The following is a 24,920-nucleotide window of genomic DNA, read 5'->3' as shown; positions in this document are numbered from 1 at the left end:
TTGTTATTTATTTCCCTATCAAAAGTAGCCGAGGGCATGAAAATGGCATATTTTTCTTTCAAATACTCTTTAATGAAGAGTATTTTGCTCATGTACTTCTTGTAACATTCTGATTTGCCCAAAGTAATGCAAACTGCATGTGTATGTATGTTTTGCCCTAAAAAGACAAAAATGGCATTATTTCTTCCTCTTCTCCTCCTTCTTCCTTTTCTTTTGAAAACTAGGTCAATTAGCCCAGTGCCCCAGGCCTTTACTACCATTGTTGGCCAAGAGAAAGAAGGTTGGGCTGAGGGTCAGACTTAGCAATTTCTTTTCCACTCTTTTTTTTTTTTTTATTGTGGTAAAATACACATAAAATGTGCAATCTTAACCACTTTTAAGAGTACAGTTCAGTACTTATTACATAAGTCACACTATTATGCAACAATCACCACCACCCATCTCTATAACTCTTTTCATCTTGTAGAGCTTAAACTTGGTGTATACTTAAGTTTGAGCAAAAAAACATATTCCCTTTGGCAGTATGTTCACTGAGATAGCTGATAACTTTTACTATAGCCAAACATTTAACAAACTCTTATATATGTGAATGCATATGATTAAGAAATTAAAAATCATATATACAATTAAGAAAATACTCTTGCCAACATGTTGTCAAAACTATTGCTAAAGAATAAAATGGGAAGGCCTGAAAGGAAGGTGGCTGTGGGGGATGGCTGGTGGGGGGCAGGATTACAGTATTACAGCCCTCCACTCCCCTGGCAGCAGCAATATATTCAGAACATTTCATCTTAGAGCAGCGGAATACACATTATTTTCAAGTATACATGGGATATTCTCCAGAATAAATCACATACGGGTCATAAATCAGGCCTCAACAAATATAAAAATATTGAGATCGTACCATGCATATTTTCAGACTACAATGCTAGGAAACTTGAGGTTAATCAGAAGTAAAATTTGGAAAGACCAAGAATACTTGGAAATTAAAAAACATCCTACTAAAAAATGAATGAGTTAACCAGGAAATTAAAGAAGAAATTAAAAAACACATGGAAACAAATGAAAATGAAAACAGCAGTTGAAAACCTTTAGGATGTAACAAAAACAGGCATAAGAGGGAAGTATATAGCAATATAGGCCTACCTCAAGAAGCAAGAAAAATCTCAAATACACAACCTCACACCTAAAGGAACTAGAATAAGAACAGCAAATGAAGCCTAAAGCCAGCAAAAGAAGGGAAATAACGAAGATTAGAGTAGAAATGAATGATATAACAAACAACAACAACAACAAAAAGGTAGAACAGATGAAACTAGGAGCTCATTCTTTGAAATAAATAATAAAATTGATAAACTCCTAGCCAGACTTATTAAAAAGAAAAGAGAAAGCACCCAAATAATACAATGATGAATGAGAGAGGAGAGGTCATAACAATACTATAGAAGTACAAACAATTATAAAAGAATATTATGAAAAATTATATGCCAACAAATTGGGCAATCTGAAAGAAATGAATAAATTCCTAGAAACATAGAAACTACCAAAACTGAAACAGGAAGAAATAGAACATTTGAAAAGACTGATAACCAGCAAAGAAATTGAGCCAGTAATAAAAAAATCTCCCACCAAACTAAAAGTCCAGGGCCAGATGGCTTCTCAGGAGAATTTTACCAAGTACTTGAAGAAGAGTTAATACCTAGTCTCAAACTGTTCCAAAAAATAGAAATGGAAGGAAAGCTTCCAAACTCATTCTACAAAGCCAGCATTACCTTTATTCCAGAACCAGACAAAGACTCCACTAAAAAAAATAATTACAATCTATCTCTGATGAACACGGGTACAAAAATCTTTAACAAAATACTATCAAATTGAATCCAACAGTACATTAAAAAAAAAAAAAAAAAAACATTCACCACAATCAAGTGGGATTTATTCCTGGGCTGCAGTGGTAGTTCACTATTTGCAAATCAGTCAACATGATATACCACACTAATAAAAGAAAGGATAGGAACTATATGATCCTCTCATTAGCTACAGAAAAAGCATTTGACATAATACAGCATCCATTCAATAAAAACTCTCAACAAAGTAGGGATAGAAAAAACATACCTCAACATCATAAAGACCACACATGAAAGACCCACAGCTACCATCATCCTCAATGGAGAGGAACTGAGAGCTTTTCCTTTAAGGTCAGAAACAAGACAGGGATGTCTATACTCATAATTTGGAAGAACAATTATTGTTAACAATTTCTATACTACCCAAAGCAATCTACACATTTAATTCAATCACTATCAAAATACCACCAGTATTTCTCACAGAGCTAGAACAAATAATCCTAAAATTTGTATGGAACCACAAAAGACCCTGAATAGCCAAAGAAATCTTGACAAAGAAAACCAAAGCTGATGACATCACAATTCCAGACTTCAAGCTATAGTACAAAGCTGTAATCATCAAGACCGTATGGTACTGGCACAAAATAGACACATAAATCAATGGAATAGAAAAGAAAACCCAGAAATGGACCCACAACTATATGGCCAACTAATTTTTGATAAAACAGGAAAGAATATCCACTGGAAAAAGGACAGTCTATTCAATAAATGGTGTTGGGAAAACTGGACAGCCACATTCAGAAGAATGAAACTGGACCACTTTCTTGCATCATACACAAAAACAAATTCAAAATGTATAAAAGACCTAAATGTGAAACAAGAATCTATCAAAATCCTAGAGAACATAGGCAGCAACCTCGTTGACCTCAGCTGTAGCAACTTCTTGGTTGACATGTCTCTAGAGGCAAGGAGAACAAAAGCAAAAATGAACTATTGGGACTTCATCAGGATAAAAACTTCTGCACAGCAAAGGAAACAATCAACAAAACTAAAAGGCAACCTTTGAAACAGGAGAAGATATTTGCAAATGACATATCTGAAAAAGGGTTATATCCAAAATCTATAAAGAATTTATCAAACTCAACACCCAAAAAACAAATAATTCAGTTAAGAAATTGGCAGACGACATGAATAACGTTTTTTTTTTTCCAAAGAAGACATAGAGATGGCTAACAGACACATGAAAAGATGCTCAACATCATTTATCATCAGGGAAATACAAATCAAAACCATAATGAGACACCAACATCTGTCAGAATGGCTAAAATTAACCACACAGGAAACAACAGATGTTGGTAAAGATGTAGAGAAAGGGGAAGCCTCCTACATTGTTGGTGATAATGCAAATTGGTTCAGCCACTCTGGAAAACAGTATGAAGGTTCCTCAAAACATTAAAAATAGAACTACCCTATGACTCGGCAGTTGCACTACTAGGTATTTACCCCAAGGGAAAAAAATACTGACTTGAAGGGGCACATGAACCCTGATGTTTATAGCAGCATTATCAACAATAGCCAAATTCAGCTGATGAATAGATAAAGAAGATGTGGTACACACACACACACACACACACACACACACACACGAATATTACTCAGGCATCAAAATAAGTGAAATCTTGCCACTTGCAACAACGTGGATGGAGCCAGGGTGTATTATGCTAAGCAAAATAAGTCAATCAGAGAAAGACAAATACCATATGATTTCACTTATATGTGGAATATAAGAAGTAAAACAGATGAATATAGGGGAAGAAAAAAAGAGAGAGAAAGGGCAACCATAAAAGACTCTTCTCTATAGAGAACAAACTGAGGGTGGCTGAATGGGAGGTGAACAGGGGATGGTCTAGTTGGGTGATGGGTATTAAGGAGGATACTTGTGGTGAGCACTGGGTGTTATATGTAAGTGAGCACTGGGTGTTATATGTAAGTGATGAATAAATTCTACTCCTGAATCTAATATTACACTATATGCTAACTAACTAGAATTTAAATTAAAACATTAACCCCCCCAAAATAATACAATTGAATGTGGAAATACCAGTTTCAATTAATTTGATATTTTGTTCTCTTGATTTCTTGTATGTTTACTTCAGATTTTTAATTCACCAATTAAGATATGTAGGAGCACAGTCATGTGAGAGATGTATTTTTTTAGACTAACGATAATGCCACTTGTACAGTTTAGAATCTGTGATGTAGCAAAAATTCAGCTTTAGAAAATATGCCCATTAGAATTCTGATCCATTGATCAATGTGTCGATTTCTGTGCCAGTACTATACTCTTTTGATTACTGCAGCTTTGCTGTATATCTTGAAGTCTGAGATTGTGATTATGTCCAGCTTTGATCTTCTTTCTCAAGATTGCTTTAGCTATTTTGGGTCTTTATGGTTCCATACAAAATTTAGGATTATTTGTTTCAGGTCTGTGAAAAACGTTGTTGGTATTTGGTAGGAATTATACTAAATCTGTAGATTGTTTTGGTTAGTATGGACATTTTAACAATATTGGTTCTTCCAAACCATGAGCACAGAATATCTTTCTATTTGTGTTATCTTCATTTTCTTTTATCAATCTTTTATAGTTTTCAGAATACCGGTCTTTTACTTCTTTGGTTAAGTTTCTTCCTAGGTATTTTATTATTTTTGGTACAATTGTAAATGGAACTATCTTCTTAATTTCTCTTTATGCTACTTCATTATTACTATATAGAAATGGCACAGATTTCTGTATATTAATTTTGTATCCTGTGACTTTACTGAATTCATTTATCAGTTCTGGCTGTTTTTTGTTGGAATATTTAGGATTTTCTACATATATCATGTCACCTGCAAATAGTGGAAGTTTTACTTTCTCTTTACCAATTTGGATGCCTTTTATTTATTTTTCTTATCTGATTGCTGTGGCTAAGATTTCCAGTACTATGATGAATAAAAGTGGTAAGCGCAGTCATCCTTGTCTTGAGTCAAGAAAGGCTTTAAAAAGAAGATAGTAACATAAAGTTGGCATCAGTGTATTGGATTGAGAAAGGAAAAAAAAATTCATTGAAAGAGATGAGGGAGAGAGTGGAGTCTAATCCATCTAGTGTAAGAGTTTCTTACAACAAACTCTTAAAACTGCAGATTTCTAGAAGACTCACTAAAAGAGTGCAACCCCAATTTAAGAGACTCTGGCCACTTCCCAGTGTTATCAATGTCATTAACTATGATGTAGCCATGCCTATCTCCTATTTCTTTAACTGTTAAATGAGTATATTAAATTGAAGAAAATAAAAAATTTTGCTGGGCAAATCACAACATAACTCTTAACTACATCAAGAGATAAGGAATATTTCTTATCAGTGCAGACTCTTTAACATAAGTCTCAGTGCAGACAGTATGATCTTATCCCTAGAGATCCCTAACGATTGCATTTAGAAAACTTTAGAAATAAACAAGTTTGGCAAATTTGCAGAACACAAAATCAAAATGAAAAAAATCAGTTGCATTTATGTACACTAACAATAAACAATCTGAAGGGGAAACTTAAAATTTTCATTTACAATAGTATTTTTAAATAATAAATACTTATGAATAAGCTTAATGAAAAATGTGGAAGAATTACAAACTGAAACCTTCAAAACACTGCTGAAAGAAGTTAAAGACAAAAAAAGAAAAAAAAGAAGTTAAAGACATGAATAGGTGGAAAGACAGCCTGTGTTCACTTAATATTAAGATCTTAATATTAATCTAGATGATCTATATATTTAAGGTAATCAATCCCTGTCAAAATCCCAAAGGCACTTTTTTTTGCAGAAATAGAAAAATCCTCCTAAAATTAATATAGAATATTAAGAGACTCCAAATAGCCAAGGCAGTATGAAGTTGGATGACTCATACTTGCTGATTTCAAAACTTATTATGAAGCTACAGAAATCCACTTCTAGTTATATATCCAAAAGAATGAAAGCAGGATCCCAAAAAGATATTTTTACACCTGTGTTCAGAGCAGTATTATACATCCAACCGGGAGACACACCCAAGCGTCTATGGATGAAGGGATAAACAAATGTGCTATATACATACAGTGGAACGTTATTCTGTCTTCCAAAAAGAAGGAAATCCTAATATATGCTGCAACTTGGATGAACTTTGAAGACATTATGCTAAGTGAAATAAATCAGTCACAAGAAGACAAATATAATATGATTCCATGTACAGGAGGTATCTAGAGTAGTCAAATGTAAAGATACAAAGTAGAATGGTGGTTGCCAGGTGAGAAGAGAGGGGGAAATGAGGAGTTATTATTTAATACATATAGAACTTCAGTTCTGCCAAATAAAAGAATTATGGAGATGACACAACTGTGAATTTACTCAACACTACTGAACTGTGCACTTAAAAATGGTTAAGGTGGTAAATCTTATGGGTATTTTATCACAATTAAATTTTTTTTCAAAAACGCATAGTAGCAGAGATGTGGAAAACTCTAAGAGCCTAGCTCAAGGGCTTTCTAGTGCCACACTGATTCTCAGTTTCTTGAAAGACTTACCTAACTCCCCATTTGCTCCAAGAGAACAGACATATCTAATGAATCCCAGCCCACAATAATCTTTCCCATTTCAGTACTATATATGGCACCTAAGAATTTTGAATGATGTTCATCCCAAATCCAACCTTCTGTATCAAAGTTTTTCCATTTCATCTTCATGCCCTGACTTCCCAGCACCAATCTATAAAACTATGAGATTCCAAGGAGACAGATTAGGGAAAGGGTTTTACTAATCTCACCAAAAAAAAAATAAATTTTCTTTTAAACAATAGTAACAAAACACTTGCTATTAAGACATTCTAATTAAATGAGATATAAACCATTTGGCAATTATTCAACTATTAATAAAACTTCATCTTCTTAATATTCGAATTTTCATGGCACACCTCAAGCCCCATATTCTCTATGAAACTGCTTATTTCCTTCCTCCCTACAAATTGTGTTGCTATATTTAATCCCAGTATTTAAGCCCTACAAAACTATACATTTCTTTAGATTACAAGCATTGCCTTAAAAATCATTGTATTTCCACCACTCCCTCAAGCATCTCGTGAAGTGTCCTACATACAGATACTACTTGATTTATGAAGTCGGTTCCCAGCATTTTCCCTCACCTAGTTGCCACGAGAACTATTTCAACTCTCTCAGATCCCTCTCCAAATTTCACTTGCTTAATGAAGCCATTCCAAAAAGGCAGTGAATTGGACTTCAGGGACATAACAATGAAAATTGAAAGAAGCTGCCGACCACATCACTTTAGTATAAATCATTTATCCTCCACTGGGTGCTTTTTACCCTTGCAATTTGTCGGTCTTACCTTGATTGTCAGCTCGTGAAGCTCAAATTACATCTCTATATGCATTTCTTCATCTGGAGCTGGATAATTGATATCAGTTATCATACATTTACTTGTACTCAGTGTAAAGATTTCTCCACGCCCCTACTTCTCTGGACACCTTGTGCTTGTATATTCAATATTATCTGGTAATACTGGATGTGGGCAGAGAAATGGGAGAAGAGAATCAACTGGATATTTTAGCTTAGTTTTATGAACTCTGTCATTAGGATTAAGTCATTTATTGATTTTACATCTCAATTTCTCCTTTTATTAAAAATAATAACAAGAGGATCTCTAAGTTCACATCTCCATTCAAGCTTCCATTAAACAGAGCCAAAAATATGTTGATTTCAAAAAAAGTAGCTCCCTTATAGTCTGGAGGTAGCCAGTCTAAGGCCAATAGGATGGTCCTGCCATACTTAACAGATGGCTTCTATCCTGAGTCTAAGGTATCTCTTCTCTGTCACCATTAGGTCTGTATCCCAGCCAGAGGGAAGGAGGAAAGGCCAAGGCCAGTCCATAACCATTTCTTTTATGATCATGATCTGGAAGTAGCTCTTTGGTTCACATCCTGCTGGTCAGAACTGGATCACTTAGCCATGAAAAGGAAGACAGAAAATGTAGTCTTTTACAGCCAGAACTCAGGTGCGCTTCAATTAAAGAAAGAAAGAATGTTTAATTCAGTAGATCACATAATTTATAGTACTAACTAGAATGTTAAGAATTCTGAAGAGCCTGAGATATTGTCCACTTGCAAGATAATAAGTTTACCTGGCACAGTCTCATGGATACTAGCAAAAGACATGGGACTCCAGGGTCAGGGACAAAAGTTTATTACATATGGCTCTGCGAAGAGTGTGTGCATCACTAAATTTGCATCAGTTTACCTTGTCCTCCCAAGTCCCACAGGGGCAATGCTGACAGGCCCAGATGGATGCCTACACCCAGAATTAGTTGCATCATAGGAGAGGAATTTTAACCCAAATCTTTTTTTTTTTTTAAGATTTTATTTATTTATTCATGAAAGACACAGAGAGAGAGAGAGGCAGAGGGAGAAGCAGGCTCCATGCTGGGAGCCCAAGGTGGGACTCAATCCTAGGGCTCCAGGATCAGGCCCTGGGCCGAAGGCCGCACTAAACCGCTAAGCCACCCGGGGTGCCCTGAACCCAAATCTTATAAGAGCAGTAACATGTCTGCCTTTTTACCCAAAAGAGAAGCACATTTTCTGTCTTCCAAGGCTATTCACTATATAAACCCCTTTAAAAAGATAGTCCAGAACACAGAAGCTGCCACTTCGCTCATAGGATATACAGAAATACAAGAGACCCACAGCAAACTGTTTCACAACGTAGGACACTATTAAGAAAGACACAGGATACTATCGCTAATCATATTGGGGCAAGCATGAACAAGAACTTTTCTAGGGAAATTAGGACTTACGTTCATCTTAACATTAGCAGATCCTCAAAAATCTCTGCTACATATTCTAATTTTGTAGTAGGTGCTATCTGATAGGATTATAGGCCACCAGTTCTTTGGGGATCAAGATGCATATAAAGATAACAATGTCCACTGTAGACATTTTTCAGTCACCACCTTTGGCTCCTTAAAACAAATGCCTCTAGGGCAGCCTGGGTGCCTCAGCGGTTGAGCGCCACCCTCAGCCCAGGGCGTGATCCTGGAGACCCGGGATCAAGTCCCATGTCCTGCTCCCTGCATGGAGCCTGCTTCTCCCTCTGCCTGGTCTCTGCCTCCCTCTCTCTCTGTCTCTCTGTCTCTGTGTTTCTCATGAATAAATAAATAAAATCTTTTAAAAAAATGTTTAAATGCCCCTCGTGTTAGATCTTAAACAGACTTTATGTGTTGTAACGTGCATTCGGTGTAATGTAGTGTGAGGGCTCTAGACTAGGACACCTGAGATCTAGGGTCAGATTTTCTATTAACTTGATTTCTGATCTTGGATATATCACTCAATATCTTTGAACCTTAATTTATTTATTCTGTATAATGAATTATTAACATTTTTCTATCTCAAGTTTCACTTGAACTCAGCCACTGACCATGGTCTAATAATCTGAGGTGACTATAGGTCATTGGATAAGCCCCGGGCTGGACTGTCAGGATTTCCACTAGTGCTTCAAGCACTTCTTGCCTCTTTTAGAAGATATTTGTCGTTTGAACCACTCAAAACCAGGGAAATGTTCGTTCTCTTAAACTTGTCAAGATTTGGTCTGATGTGTAAATAAATTCAGCAGCAGCTAGGTGATGTAGTTATGCCCTCTCCAGCTAGGTTTACCCAGGTCGTAGTTTTCATCTCATACAGGAATTGTAATGAATATTCTGGAGGAATATCTGTAGAGGAAGTTTCTGAGGCTATAGCCATATGGGCTCAGGAGGAGACATTAGGTAGAACTTGTGCCAAATATTTCCATCCTTGATCTGAATTCCCCCTCCTTATTTGCTGCTATTTGATCCATTCCTTTTAATCTAACTGCTTCAAAAGACGATTAAGGAGTGAGAATCTCTTTAATCACCTCTTCAATAAAGACCCCAGAAACACTTTATCTAGTATATTATCTCCTTTTTATCCATGACCTACAGTTAGTTCCACTAATTCTTTGGTGCTTTTTTTTTTTTTTTTTTTTTTTTTTTGCCTTTCATGTTTTAATTATTTTTTTTAAAACAGATTTCCCCCACTATCCCAAAGTAGAGCATTCTTATAAAAGCCAAAATAAATAAAAGCCAAAAACCAATTACTGTGGCCATGGCATAAAGCTAAAAAGCAATTGCTATTAATACATATGGAAAATGTTCTGAGCATTACTAGACTCAAAAAATAACCTCTTTTGGGCTTAGGACACATCTTGCTAACAGATGTACCATATAAATCAAGATAAAGCACAGATGCTCACAGACACAGTTCAAAGCTCCGGTGGTTTGCTGCTGAGATGCCCAGTGTGGTTCCCAGAGAAGGAGCCAGGCGGGCGGCGCCACTTGCTGCTCAGGGTGTGCATTGCCCTACAACAGCTTGCTGCAATCACCTGCTGAATGCTGTTTTCGCTTTTCACCTTTTTTTCAGTAAAAGCAAAAATCCTCTTCAGACTCCTTTCGGTTAGCAAAAACACGTCTTTCTCAAAAGCTAAGAGGCCTAATGCAAATTAGAAAAGTGGAGACTGCCTCTACTGGCTCTGAAGTCATTGGCTTTATAAAGCTTCAGCCTTAAAAATAAAATTAAAATAAAATAAATAAAATAATAAAAAAATTAAATAAAATTAAATAAAATTAAAATAATAAAATAAAATAAAAATAAATAAAGCTTCAGCCTTGGAGATGGGGTGAGGAGGAGTCTGCCAATTTGCTAACCTCTGGGGTGCAATGTTGCCATATTTCCATCCTCCACGGTTGGGTTTTCAAATCTATTTTTTCTTTGCTTGCAATTGTCTTTTTGCAAATTAGTCCTGTAGGATTTCAGTTTAAAGAACTTGCTTAAATCTAAGCTTCTGATTGTGATAATTTTAAACACAGACTGGGCTCCCTGTGCATTTTTCATGTTAAATTTTCTTTTCGATATCTTCCTAATTAATGTCTTTATTTTATAACAATATCCTATTTATAATTCAAATTTCCATTTAACTTTCTTCACTTTTTATTCAAAGTCATAAATGCAAATGGTTTAAGAAGCAAAAAAGAAGGATTCATAAAGAAAACTAAGAATTATCTTCTCCATGCTTCCTCACCCGCAAAGTCTGGATCCCTACAGGCTACACTTTTAACTGCTTACGTTTTGTTTTTTTGGGGCTCACCTCCAAATACTTAATTAGCACATTTATGCCATTGCTTCTTGGCTATTGGCCTCCTGTGGTGATAGATGAGTATTTTCCTCACTAACACAACTCCCCACCTACTCAACTATATATAAAACTATAGAGTTTTATTACTGTAGTTTCTCCTCTGCAGATCTCTGAAATAACAACAAAATTAGCTAAAGCTCCACTTCTTGGCCTATAAATTATAAACGATGAATCTTGATTCCCCAATTTGTAAGATGACAAGACAAGGAAGTTCTCACCCTTCTCCTCTCCTCTTCTCCCTCCTCTCATCACTGTCATCTCTATCTATACTTTTAATAACAGCAGGGTTGATACTGTTTACAATCTGCTCTGTGCTCGTTGTACAGTATTTCACGATTCTTCTATACGCTGATTCTAAAAGTTGAAAACGAATAAGTGATACTTCACTTACTGTGGCCGTGTCAATAGTGCGCTATGTGATCAGCTATGATTCCATTTCCTTTTCCAATGTCATGTCATCCACCTAAAGTAGAATGTACTTAGAATCAGTTCAATTGGATTCTACTTTTTACAGTCTACCAATTTCCTTTAGTATATTCCCAAATATTTCTAGATTCATTATATTATCTATCCTTTCATTTTTCCGTTTTATTTTTCCTTCCCAAGGCCTCTCTTTTGGGGTCTTTTCTTTCCATAGTATGGATTAGTTGCTTTCTAGGCTCCCTTCACTGCACTCTGCTTTGGCTTCTCTGTTTCCTGAATTCTGTATTATTATTATTATTATTAATTATCATTATCATTATCATCATCATTATTATTTGTTGTCTTATTTTTCTGGAGCATATCTTCAAGAAACTTCCTATGAAAAAGTACCTGAGCACCTTGGTAGATCTTTAATATTTATTAGCTATTATCTTTGAGTATTGGTAAGAAATCTAATCTCTCTCCTCTGCAGGTAACTTCAGTTTTAAGTTCTCCATGGTCCACTTTTTGGAATGTTCTTCTTATCTCATATGTTCTAAAATTTCATGGTTATGTCTGTCTCTTTACACATTCACTGTGCTTGGTGCTACCTGAGAGTTTTCAATCTGAACATGTGTGCTCTTTTTCAATTCTAGGAAGTGGTCTTCTGATTTCTTCTGTTATACAAATTTGATGGATCCTAGTCTCTCTCTGTCTCTCTTCTAAAGACTCGGTTCTGTCCCTCATTCTTTTCTATATGCAACCTCTCTCTAGATAATTTCCTCATTTCCTGTGGCCTAAAATTTACCCATATCCTGATGACTCCTAAATTTATATCTCCAGCCTGATTTCCCTTTAGACCCATGGATCCTACAGACCTATGGATCCAATTGCCTGTTTGACCTACCTGCTTGGATGTCTAACAGACATCAGAAATTGAACAGAGTCTAAAAAAGTCCTGATATCTTTTTTCACTCTTAATATCTGCTCCATGTCCCTCCTATAAAAAATCAACACTATCCATTTAACTACGCAGCAAAAATATCCAGAAGTTATTTGTAATTCCTTTTGTTCCCTCTCACAAAACAGCAGATCCACCATCACATCCAAAATTTATTCCGAATCTCACCACTTCTCACCAACTCCACTAATTAATATCAAAAATTCTCTTTTCCCAAGACCAGTATCCCAGATTATATGTCCCAGTATATAATCTGGTGCATAAGCGCACATGTCTTAGAGCTGAACTGGCTTAGTTTCAAATTCCAACTTTAAAAAATGGGAAGGGCAAGCAAAACAGAAAAATCCTGTTGGAAGCATTGAAATATACACAAAAAAGGGGGGGAAATCAATGGGATTCAGTACAACTAATACCAACAAATATGCCAGTCCTCCATTTAACATCCTTCAGTGGGTTTAGGGCTATGTTCCTCAGACTCCAAAGTGAGAATTCATGTAAAACATATTTATTTGAAAGCATCTCCAGGAAAACATGAATAAAGTAAGAAAATGGGACTAAGGAGACACCTGGGTGGCTCAGCAGTTAAGTGTCTGCCTTTAGCTCAGGGCATGATCCTGGAGTCCCAGGATCGAGTCCCGCATCGGGTTCCCTGCATGGAGCCTGCTTCTCCCTCTGCCTATGTCTCTGCCTCTCTCTGTGTGTGTCTCATGAATAAATAAATAAAATTTTAAAAAGTGAAATTTAAAAAAAAAGGAAACAGCATTTAAAAAAAAAAAAGAAAATAGGACTAAGAAGAAAAGAAAGCCCAACAAGAGTATTATATCAAGTCCAATAGAGGGTAACTTTATTGCAACTCCCCATGGAAGCTGGAGGAAGTGTTGGTGGCTACTCAGAGTTATGGCTATTAAAACAGGAGAGCTGGAGTACTTAGACTCCTATGCCTGTCAGTCCCTGGTTAAGAGCTGCTCCGAGGGGACAAAGATGGCCAGGCCCTTCCTGGTCTAAGAACCAGCAGTCCAGGCAGGCTCTGGGAGGTAGGACAACCCCTGATCTCAGACACAAGTGCTGGCTGCTGGGAGTGAATAACCCAAAATGGTCAAGGGGGTCAGGAGAATAGGGAAGCCCGGCACCATCTGCTGAAAATGACTCTCTAGTAACAAAGAGAATTTAACTCTAACTCTCGCATAAGGGCCTCCACATCTGCATGATTTTCACCACCAGCCTCTCTTCCTAACTCAGTCACTACACACTGGTCCTACGAACCTTTCTAAATCTTCCAGAGCAACAAGTTTCGCTTCAAGATATTAGACTTGTTATTCACTGTGTGAAAGAGTGTAAGTGTGACATTTTGAAGCATGCACCACTCAGAAACAATATGATAAAGAATCAGTTTCCCACTGAAACAATACTCATGGAAGACCTCTAGTAAAAAAAATAAAAAAAAAAAACCAGACCAACAACAATAAACCTCAAGAAGAAGAGATAACAATCAGATAATAGTAATAAGTAAACCAACCAGTAGACACTAAAATTCCAATTTCTTTGGACAAAACTTAAGATTTAATAGGGTTCGGTTGGGTAAATAAAGCAGGGAGAAGTAAAATAAAGCTAAAAGTTATCGTCTTTGGAGAGAGTTGTGTAAAAACTGTAAAATTATCTCCAAGTAATAAAATGTAGGGGTTTTTTTAGATAAATGTAGAAATATAGGAAAAGAGATAAAACTTCCAAACAACTAGAGAGATAAAAGAAAAAAGAAAGCCAGATTATTCCACCTAGAGAATGAAATTTTTAAAATATATTTTTAAATTGCCAAATTAAATTCACATGAAGTGTACAGATTTAATGAAAAAATTACTAAAAGAAAATATAGATAAATCTATCATAAATGTTAGGCTGGGGGAAAAGCCTAAAGTCACCAACACCAGAAACTAAAGAAGTGATTAGCAGGTGAACAGCAAAAAAAAAAAAAAAAGAAAGAAAGAAAGAAAGAAAGAAAGAAAGAAAGAAAGAAAGAAAGAAAGAACTATAACTTGACAAACACAATAGACAAGATAGAACAACATGGTGATAGGAAAAAAATGGTTTTAAATATATAACATTTATATCAACAAAATACATTTCAACAAAAAAACTAAAAAAATAACAAGAAAATGGTAATAAACCAAAAACCATGAGCAGGTAATTCACTGAATCATAAAAGCATCTGGCCAATTCAAATATGAAAAGATGCTTAGCTTTACTAAGAAACCAAACGAATATTAATTAATCAAATTAAATTAAAACAAAGATACCATGTTTTACATATCATATAAACAAAGATTTTAAAATAACAACACATATATGTGAAAACTTTGGGAAATAGGTACATGTTAGCAATCAGCATATAAAATGATACAATATTTTGGAAAGTAATTTAGAAATGTGCATCAAGGGATCCCTGGGTGGCGCAGCGGTTTAGCGCCTGCCTTTGGCCTAGGGCGTGATCCTGGAGACCCGGGATCGAATCCCACGTCGGGCTCCCGGTGCATGGAGCCTGCTTCTCCCTCTGCCTGTGTCTCTGCCTCTCTCTCTCTCTCACTGTGTGCCTATCATAAATAAAAAATAAAAAAAAAATTTTAGAAATGTGCATCAAGGGAAGCCTGGGTGGCTCAGTGGTTTAGCGTCGCCTTAGGCCCAGGGTGTGGTCCTGGGGACCTGGGATCAAATCTCATGTCAGGCTTCCTGTGTGGAGCCTGTTTCTCCCTGTCCTCCCTGTGTCTCTGCCTCTCTCTCTCTCTCTGTGTGTCTCTCATGAATAAATAAAATCTTAAAAAAAAAAAAAAAAAGAAATGTGCATCAAAATCTAAACTTCATTATATCCTTGGACTCAGAAATTCTACTTTAAGGAATTCATCCTACAAAAGTCCTAGTAACACTTCACCAAGGTATTTACTCACGAATGTTTATACCGACTTATTTATAATAAAGAACTGGAAATAAATAATTTAAAAACATTTTAAGAGAGTGACTTAAAACAATCTCTTGATAAAATCATCCATAGCTACCAAAAAAGAAGGAGATAAATCATATATATCAACATAAAAAGATGTTAATGACAGATTAAGCTATTGCAGTAAAATTTTAATACCTACTACATGTTTGAACATCAAAAACATTATACTAAGTTTAAAAAGACAGATCTAGGGATGCCTGAGTGGCTCAGTGGTGGAGCGACAAACCTTCAGCTCAGGGAGTGATCCTGGGGGGTCGAGTCTCCCATTGGGCTCCCTGCAGGGAGCCTGCCTCTCCCTCTGACTGTGTCTCTGCCTCTCTCAGTGTGTGTCTCTTGTGAATAAATAAATAAAATCTTTAAAAAATGATAGATAGATAGATAGATAGATAGATAAATAAATAAATAAATAGCTGTGAAAAAGAAGAACCATTGTGTGATTCCATTTGTATGAAATGTTCAGAAGAAGCCAATCTATAGAGACAGACACAAATCCACGGTGCCTGGGGCTGGGGTGGGAACAGAGGTTACCTGCAAATGGGCCTGAGAAATCTCTCTGAGGTGATGGAAGAATTGTACAACTCAGTTATGCTGATGGTAGCACAGTTAACTGTCAACTTACTAAAAATCATTGAATTGATTTGATGAATTCTTTTGTATATAAATTATACCTCAACAAATCTGCTCCTTAAAAAAGCAAAGATATGGATCAGTCTGGTAATATTTACGTTTCCACAAAGAACGATCTGCCTTAGGACATTTCTATATTGTTTGAATATTATTTTTTTCAATAACTAATGTTACTTTTACATTGAGGAAAATTTATGAAGACAAACAGGAGTGTTATCTTTGTAAACTCTAAAATCAGATATGGTCCAGTCGCCACCCCGCAAGCTACCAAAGGAGCGAAACTTGGTTTCTTATATTGTCTGCCAGACATTGTATTTTGATATATTTTGCAGAAGTAGAGTAAATAAAGAACAAACCAATTATCACAGCAACATCACAGAACGAGATCCCATACAGGTGATCACTCTACTGACTTAACGCTACTCTAAGTGGCTTTAAAGGAATTCACCTTTGTCCACATCACAATCCAGTTGCAATCCAACCATTAGGAACTTGGCAAAAGCTACGAGCTGGGGCATGCAGATCAGGGATTTAAGCTCGGCCAGTCGAATCCCATGCCCGGGTCCTACACACCATGTGAGACTGCCCACATCTAGACAGTGGTCATATGATACAAAAAAATTCTCTGATTACATGTATCTGCTTCAATAAAGCAGCTCCTACATGGTGATGGGGTGGGGGCATCTGGGCAGCTTCGTTGGTTAAGAGCCCCCCTCTCAGTTTTGGCTCAGGTTATGACCTCAGTCTTGGGGTCAGCTCAGGCCATGATCTCAGGGTCCTAGGACTGAGTCTCACACCAGGTTCCACACTCAGCGGGGAATCTGCTTTCCTCTCCCTCTCCTTCTGCCCCTCCCCGCCCCACCCACTTCTCTCTCTCCTGCTCTCTGTCTCTCAAATAAATAAACAAATCATTTAAAAAAATAAATAAAGTGTTTCCTATATTCTGACTTTGGTAGTAAATTCCAATTTCTTTCTTTCTTTTTTTTTTTTTTTTTTTTTTTTTTTTTTTTTTTTTGCACATTGCCAATTCAAGTCAACAGAACGTGGAAAGCAGGGACTTGGGGTTTTGACTTTCACAAACCTGGTTAGTGAATGCTATAAATAGCACAGAAAGAGGCATAGAAAATATCTGTTGAATTACACTGAACGCTTTCCATGGTGTTTCTCTCCACAAATCCAAATCGGTTAATAATCTTGAAAAACAACCTTCCAAAACCTTTGCAGTTTGGAAAAACAACAACAACAACAAAAAAGCATAATGAATTGACCAAAACCCTTCCCATTTCTTTTAAGGTTTAAGACATTCGGAACCTGATTCAGTAGGGATCACCCCCTGAAAGGACATCGCAGCTCATCACATTGCAATTATCTCCGCATCTTCACTGTCCAGTAATTAATAAGCCACGCTCCCAGAGACAGTGATCATAGATCACACACACATGACATGCTCTCCTACACCTCCCAGAAACAGGTAATGCAGCATGTTAGCGCTGAAAAGAGGATATTAAAACCCATTTAGATTCTCCCATCGTTAAATGGAGACAATAAATCTGGCTACTAACGCTTGGCTATGGATTTCCTTAAAATGATGCTGATCTTGCTAAGTCCCATATTTCTGCCATTGAAGGTTATAAATGTTCACACCACAAAACGAGCCTTAGAAACTCAAAAATTCCCTCATGTTTTGTCTTAGAATTTAAAAATAATGTAAAAATAATGGCCTCTTTTCTCATTAAGTGATCCATAAGCCCAAAAATAAATGCAAAATCCCAGGATATTACTAGTGGAGAGGACTCCTACCCTTGCCTTGGGTTATTGACGTTACCCCCTCCCTTTTCTTGTCAATAGTCCCCTGAAACAGCTGGATTCACAATTCAATCTAAAGCCTCATTTAAATGTAGCCTCATTCATTAATTTTGAAATTAAGTTATATCAGCTCTTGCCATATCAGCGTTAAAGTCCTCAAATATACATGAAAAAGTTATTATCTTATTCTTCTGCAGTTTTTAAAAATTAATAATGGTGAAAGCCCAGTTTTCAACCGGCCACACCAAAGAATTGGAGTCAGGGAATTGCACAGGTTTTAAGAAGTTCAGACGTCATTAGTGATTTTCGCACCCTTTGAACTTATAACCAACATTCACATTCTGCCAATACCGTCATATTAAAACTCTCCACCTTACAAAGCTAATTTTACAAACCAATTTCACATTGCTAGTCATATTCCACATTGAGCAATATTTTCATGGCAAGTGTTGAGATAAAGAATTCCTTCCAGCTGAATCCTCATTGAGAAATTGAGTTTTGCTTAAAACATCAGTTTTGATCTCTGGAACATTGAGGTGAGCTTCTGTATTATGTGTTTTGAGTTTAGTTTAGGTTTTATATTGACTTTGCAATTTTAATTTTGATGAGGATCATTGGGTTTAAGTCATCTTCTGTTAGACAGTTGAGAATTAATTGGTTTATATCTGAAATACACACTGGATTGTCTATCTACCTATTAACTTGCAAGGAGGTGTCAAGAAAATCTGCATTTTTGTGCACATGTGTGAGTTCTCATGGAGTTTACAGCAGTCACCTTCCAAGTGAACTAATGCTCCCAAGACCACGTCATCGGGGCTGTAATAAAGGCATTCTTTGTCATTTTTATTTTCTTCTCCCCGACAGTTAGGAAAATGTCTGATTTTATTCTGCATCCAGCGCAGCTCCTGGCATGCTAAGTGCTTGATAAGAAGGAAGAAAGAGGGATGCCCGGGTGGCTGAGTGGTTGAGCATCTACCTTCAGCTCAGGTCCTGATCCCGGGGTCCTGGGATCGAGTCCCACATCAGGCTCACCGCAGGGGGCCTGCTTCTCCCTCTGCCTGTGTCTCTGCCTCTCTCTGTGTGTTTCTCATGAATAAATTAAAAAAAAAAAGGAAGAGAGAAATGAAAGAAGGGAGAGAGAGAGGAAGGAGGGAAAAGAGGAAGGGAGGGAGAGGGGAAAAAGATAGTAATGCCAAAGTGCTTTGAAAACTGTAAATGCCACACGTATTTAAGAAGTCAATACTACTGCTGTTCTCATTGGCCCTCAGGAAAGGGGCTGCTCTTACGATGTGGTTAGCTATGCTTACAGCGTGTCCTCCTTATACCTCTTGTTCTCTCAGTGGGACTGAATTAACTTCCTTCTGTTAAGGCCTGACAATTCCCAAAGCTAAATAAATCCATCTTCATGAACAAAAAGAACAATAGTTGCTTACCTAGGTCTAGATTTCAGGGAAATAAAGAGCTTTTCCATTCTAACAACAAAAAATCAGCTTTATTTTCTTTCAAATTTCATGCCTCACTCAGACTTGCAGATTCCCCCCCCAGAAAGGATGAACAGGCCAATGGGCCATGGAGACAAATGTCACAAAGGAATAAGTACTCAAGGGGCACCTAGGTGGCACAGTTGGTGAAGCATCTGACTTAAGATTTCCCTTAGGTTGTGATCTCAGGGTCTTGATCTCAGGATTGTGATCTCAGGGTCAGGAAATAGAGCCTCACCTCAGGCCCCGTGCTCAGTGGAGAGTCTACGTGAGGTTCTCTCTCTCCCTCTCCCTCTCTCGCTGCCCCTGCCCCCACACTCTCTCTGTCTCTCAAATAAATAAATAAATATTTTGTAAAGAAGAAGAAAAGAAAACTACTCAAAACACACACCACAGCATTCTTTATCTTCATCCAGATTGATATTGCTCTTGTGATCCTCTCATAATGCCCTTTCCCGAATTCAGAAAGTACCTTAAAATTACATTTTAAAAACAAGACTGTTCTGTGAAAATCTGTCAAGATGTGTTGGTTTTTTCTAGTTATGATTGTCCAGTTTTATTAAAAATAACAACAAAACAATAACACTGCTGACATGTACAAAGAAGTTCAATACAAGAACTTGCAAGCAATGCATATACCCTGGTACAGTGTGTGTGTGTGTGTATGTGTGTGTGTGTGTGTTAGTGTGTGTAAGGGAGGGGAGGAGAGAGAGACAAAGAGAGAAATATCCCACATCCGCTAGACCATATCAGAAATATCAGGCTAATTCTCATTGTCATATTTTGAGAGGAACAGTAAAAATTGGAATACTTCCAGACGAGAATGTGGCAAACCTAAGAAAGTTGTTATGTGAGGACATTTGAGCGAAGTAGGTTTATTGAACCTGGAGCCTAGAGAATACCAGAGGAAAAGAGTTGGGTCTAGTTTCTTTAAATATTTAGATATCTCGGGCAGCCCGGGGGGCCCAGAGGTTAGTGCCGCCTTCAGCCCAGGGCATGGTCCTGGAGTCCCGGGATCGAGTCCCACATCGGGCTCCCTGCATGGAGCCTGCTTCTCCCTCTGCCTGTGTCTCTGCCTCTCTCTCTGTGTCTCTCATGAATAAATTAAAATCTTAAAAAAATATTTAGATATCTCTTCTTTGAGTATGAAGGAGGCATGCTTTGCATGCCTTTTGACAAATCTAGGACCAATGTACTTAACAAAAAAAATCTAAATGTCACATAGTATATTCCCAATCACTTGAAGGAGAAATTCCAGAATGTGGTTTGGGAAATGTAAGTTTGGGGTGCTCAGCAGACATCCAAATGGAGATATCAATTAAATAGTTGAGATTCTGAAAAGAAGGCAAAGCTTAAGGCATCCGAAGCTTGGACGGTATCTGAAATCTTAGATTTGGATTAATTTACCTAGGAGATAAGTTAAGAGAAGTGGCCCAAGGACTAAGCTCTCAGCTATTTTAACATTTGGATGTCCGGAAGATAAGGATCAAGGGAAAGAGATAGACAAGTGTCTTAATTTGACTTTCCCCAGCAGTAGACCCTGAAGCAGGTATTCACATATAATCACTTATTTGGAAAGTGACTCCCGGAAACCCTGAGAGTGGATTCAGGGAGAACAGGAGAACAGACAGGGGGAGGCAGCTAATAAAGGGTGCGCCCTCCGGCAAGTTGGTCCTTGTGCACAACTGGAACTTCATTCCCTTGGAGAATTCTGTAAACCAATGGAGAGAATGCAGGCCTCCGAGTTAGCCCTCCAAAGGGAAAGGAAACTAGGATACGTCGATGCCAGCCGCTGTCTGTCTTCCTTGGGGGCTGCTCCCAGGAAGTATTCACTCTACTCCTTGGAGCTTCCCTTGCTCTGGGGGCTGCGTGGGTTGCAGCAGCCAGAGGAAGCTCAAGTGTTGGCAGCTGGAGGTTCTCTGGAGCACACGGCACTGATGGAGTCTGGGCAGCGGCCTCCCTCACAGGGTGGGATGGTCAGAAAGAGGCGAGAAAACCAGAAGGGGAGTTTTCTGGAAGCCAAGTGAGCTATGAGTCAACAGTGCAAAATGGACCCCCTCGCACTACGTATGACGGATTGAGCGTGCCCTCCAATTGTCCTTGCAACAGCAATATTCTATTAACCAGCAGAAAAATCAAAAGTCATTGGCATTGAGTCCCCAAAGGAACATTCTCCTTCTTGCACCTTTAGAAAGAGTTCTGCACAATAGGAGATAAGTGGCTTATGAAGACACATTGAACAATATGCCACTTAAAGGAGTGATGGCAACTGCATGAACGTTTACAACTTTTGTGACACAAAGGAAACTTTCGGGGACATCGCGGAGAACTATTGTTTATGCAAAAAATATCAGCTGGGAGATCATCAATAACGTTTACCCCGAAGTGAGTGTATTATATGCATTTTATGAAATCGGGAAAATATACTTATTGGTTTCTAGATCCAGCTTCTACTTCCTTGGAATTGAATGACTTCCCAAAGAAAATTCTCTCCGGCAACTCAGCAAAAGCTTACCACTGTTTTGCGTATAGAGGACACTACCTCGAAATAGCTGTAGGCCGCCGAGGCAGGCATCCCCTAAGACTGGGGCTTGGACGTTTCTTTTGAGGAGATTTATCAAGAAAAATCGTCGTGGCTGCTATCCCGTGGTATTAACAGGGCCTCCTCAGATGTTTGCCTTTAAGAACATTTAAAGGACCGAAAAAAAAAAAAAAAAAAAAAAAAAAGAACATTTAAAGGACCGAGAAGAGAAGGAAAATTGAAAAGTAAATTAAATGTCACAAGCGAAGGGCTGTCACCTCACATTTAATAATGCCATTATTGAAAGTTAAATACCACGTAATTATGAATATGAAGATGTGTGAGAAATCCATTGCACAATTACAGAAACACACAGCCAGCATTCTCAGAGCTAAGAATTCAACTTCATCTACAGAATTCTCTAAATGACTGGTATCATATACAGCCCATCCCTACCGGCCCATCAAATCTGGGTAGTTAGAAATTACTGGAGTCACGAGGATGGGATTTGGATTACTTTTATTCAAATGCGATCTGTTTGATTTTTTTTCTCAAGCTTTGTCTGATTTCTGTCCTTTCAAATGGATGTGACCCAGCGTGTTGGCGGCGTATGTACCTAGTTACCTTGCAAACTGGTTCCCTCTGCAGGCAAATGCTTTCTGATTATATGATGCTAAACACAGATAATAATTCTATTACAGTTTTCATGGGGATTATTCAAGAATGCACAGCACACAGACTCATCCCTCAACTTCGCTCTTCCATCCCCACTCTAATATACATCACCAGAATGATGACATTCAGCCCCATATTTCATCAGCACATGTCTTTCTCCTGATATATTGTGTTTCATACCATCGCTTTTAAAGCGACACAGAATTCCTAGTGAGTGAAAACTCATAAATAATATTACAATTAAAAATAAAAGATTACTTAGAAGGTAGCAAGTATATTTAGATGTGACTTTTAAATGGCAGATGCGTGGCATTTTTCAAATCTCAGAAACATCTATTATGCAGGCTGTGAGGGACCTGGGGAGATGATGGTTTTTCACACGGTCTACACTTTCTTGGTCCTTTCTCAGATAAACATGCGCTCACGGAGACAAACCAACATCCAGGTTTTAGGGGTATTGAGAATGGAAGTCTGCTCAATCTTTTTTTTTTTTTTTTTTTTTGAGACTCTAACATATCCCTTGGGTTATTAACCTTCTTAAGTGCCAAAAAGAGTATATGTACTGATTTTCTTCTTGATTGTTCTTTCCCCATTCCACCGTCTTCCTCGTTTCTCTTCTGGTCAGTTCAGACAAGGATAAATGGAAGTGTAAAAGCAGGTCAGACCAAGTGAGGAACAGCAGTTCTCTCTCAGGCCATCCCTAATGACCGCCCTCAGAAACCCTACTGAAGATTCCAAGCTAATACGGGGGGACCATTTAAAAAGCTTCAGGTACTTGGTGCAAATCATCCAGAGACTAGCAAAGCGCACTGGAGTGAAACGCAATAAAATATGTGCAGGTACCGTGATTTTTACAAACTCAAGGTTTGTGGTAACCCTGTGTCAAGCTAAACTACCAGACTCACTTTCTCAACACCATTGTTCTCTTCATGTCTCTGTGTCAAAGAGGATTTGGTGATTCTCAGGGTATTTCAGTAAGTTTTTCATCACTATGTATCTGTTACGCTGATCTGCAATCAGTGATTATGACTCACCAAAAGCTCAGATGATGGTTAGCACTTTTTAGCAATATTTTTTAATGAAGGTCTGTACCTTTTTAAGGCATAATGCTATTGTGTGTTTAATAGGACTACAATGTAGTGTAAACATAACAGCGGAAAACCAAAACACTCATTTGACTCACTATATTGTGACATTTGCTTCTTTTGCAACAGTCCGGAACCCAGTGTGTCATATCCCAAGGGATGCCTGTCTGCATGTGAATACCTGAACGCCGGCTAGGAAGCTATTAGAATAGCACACGGGACAGTAAAAATTATGTCCCTTTACATGGTAGCATTGGACATAAACAAAAGGCAGATCTGAGATAACTTGGAAGTAGCATCTCACCCCTCTCCATGCCTTGCTTTCTACTCTGTAGCCAAAACATGCTACTCGGTATTTCCCAACAGACAATGCTGGTTCACACATTCCACCGTGACCACACTTCCCCGGTGTCGTTTCCTACCACGAGTAAAATAATGACCATTATCCTTTACATCCTCACTGTCTTGTGGGAATTTTTATAATAGTACCTACTCCAGACAGATACGCAGGTGTTTCCATGTACTGGCCCCCCTTCTTATCTGTAAGTTTCTTAAAGCTGAGTCTATGCTACTCGTGTTTTATTACTTCTCATAGCCCTAGAATATGCCTGGCGACAACATCAAAAACAACGACTTATAGTTGGCTTACGATGATTCCCTTTTTCCCCTGTCTAATAAAATGAAACCCTTAAAAGAACCCCACAAAATTCCTTCTCTAAGTATCCTAGATCATGTGGACATACAGAGCCTTCTCATGCTTCCTGCTGCATCCTCCCTCTGCATAGTTCCCCTGAGATGGAGAGTCGTGAGTATCATATTTCAAAGAGCACCATGTCAATATGAGCCTCTGATGCACAGATGGTGCTGGATGGTAACCTTGGTAACAATCCACGGAAGCCAGAACCTACCACTAGAGCCAAGGGTAGGTGACTCCACTTTGCCTAGATGGAAAGCCCATGGAGGAGTAACATCAGCCCTGCCTCAGGTTCTTGGCTCCTTGAGTTGGTAGCCCTGCCCTGGCACTAGACACAATCTTCATCAAAGTGAACCATGACACCCTCCGGGGTCTGTGGCAATCACCTAAGACTACCATTTTACCTTCCTTATTCCCCACCTGAGACTCCCATCGTCCTCCAGGTTTTATATTTAGTATTGTACTTGGTATCCCTTGTTTAAACCTTGGCCTTTCTTAACAGACTGAGACTTTATTTTGCCCTGAATTCTTCATGTTCTCAACTGTCTTGGG

At 37.9% G+C, this 24,920-nt stretch overlaps 1 long non-coding RNA gene across 2 annotated transcripts; it reads right to left on the bottom strand.

Moving 5' to 3' along the window:
• Nucleotides 1-7,258: 7,258 nt before the first annotated feature.
• On the bottom strand, nt 7,259-24,535 carry LOC119870641. 2 transcript variants are annotated; one of them, XR_005353040.1, is made up of 3 exons: nt 24,418-24,535; nt 11,516-11,587; nt 7,259-7,425 (listed from the first exon to the last, which is right to left on the bottom strand). It is a non-coding gene; the product is annotated as an uncharacterized LOC119870641 (long non-coding RNA). The 2 variants fall into 2 exon arrangements; XR_005353041.1 differs by lacking the exon at nt 7,259-7,425 and adding an exon at nt 7,601-7,923.
• Between the last annotated feature and the right edge of the window lie 385 nt (nt 24,536-24,920).

Source organism: Canis lupus, chromosome 1, assembly GCF_011100685.1.
Source record: "Canis lupus familiaris isolate Mischka breed German Shepherd chromosome 1, alternate assembly UU_Cfam_GSD_1.0, whole genome shotgun sequence".
Taxonomy (NCBI): Eukaryota; Metazoa; Chordata; class Mammalia; order Carnivora; family Canidae; genus Canis; species Canis lupus.
Note: the sequence above shows the minus strand (reverse complement) of the source record. Positions and strands in the feature narration are given on the sequence as shown.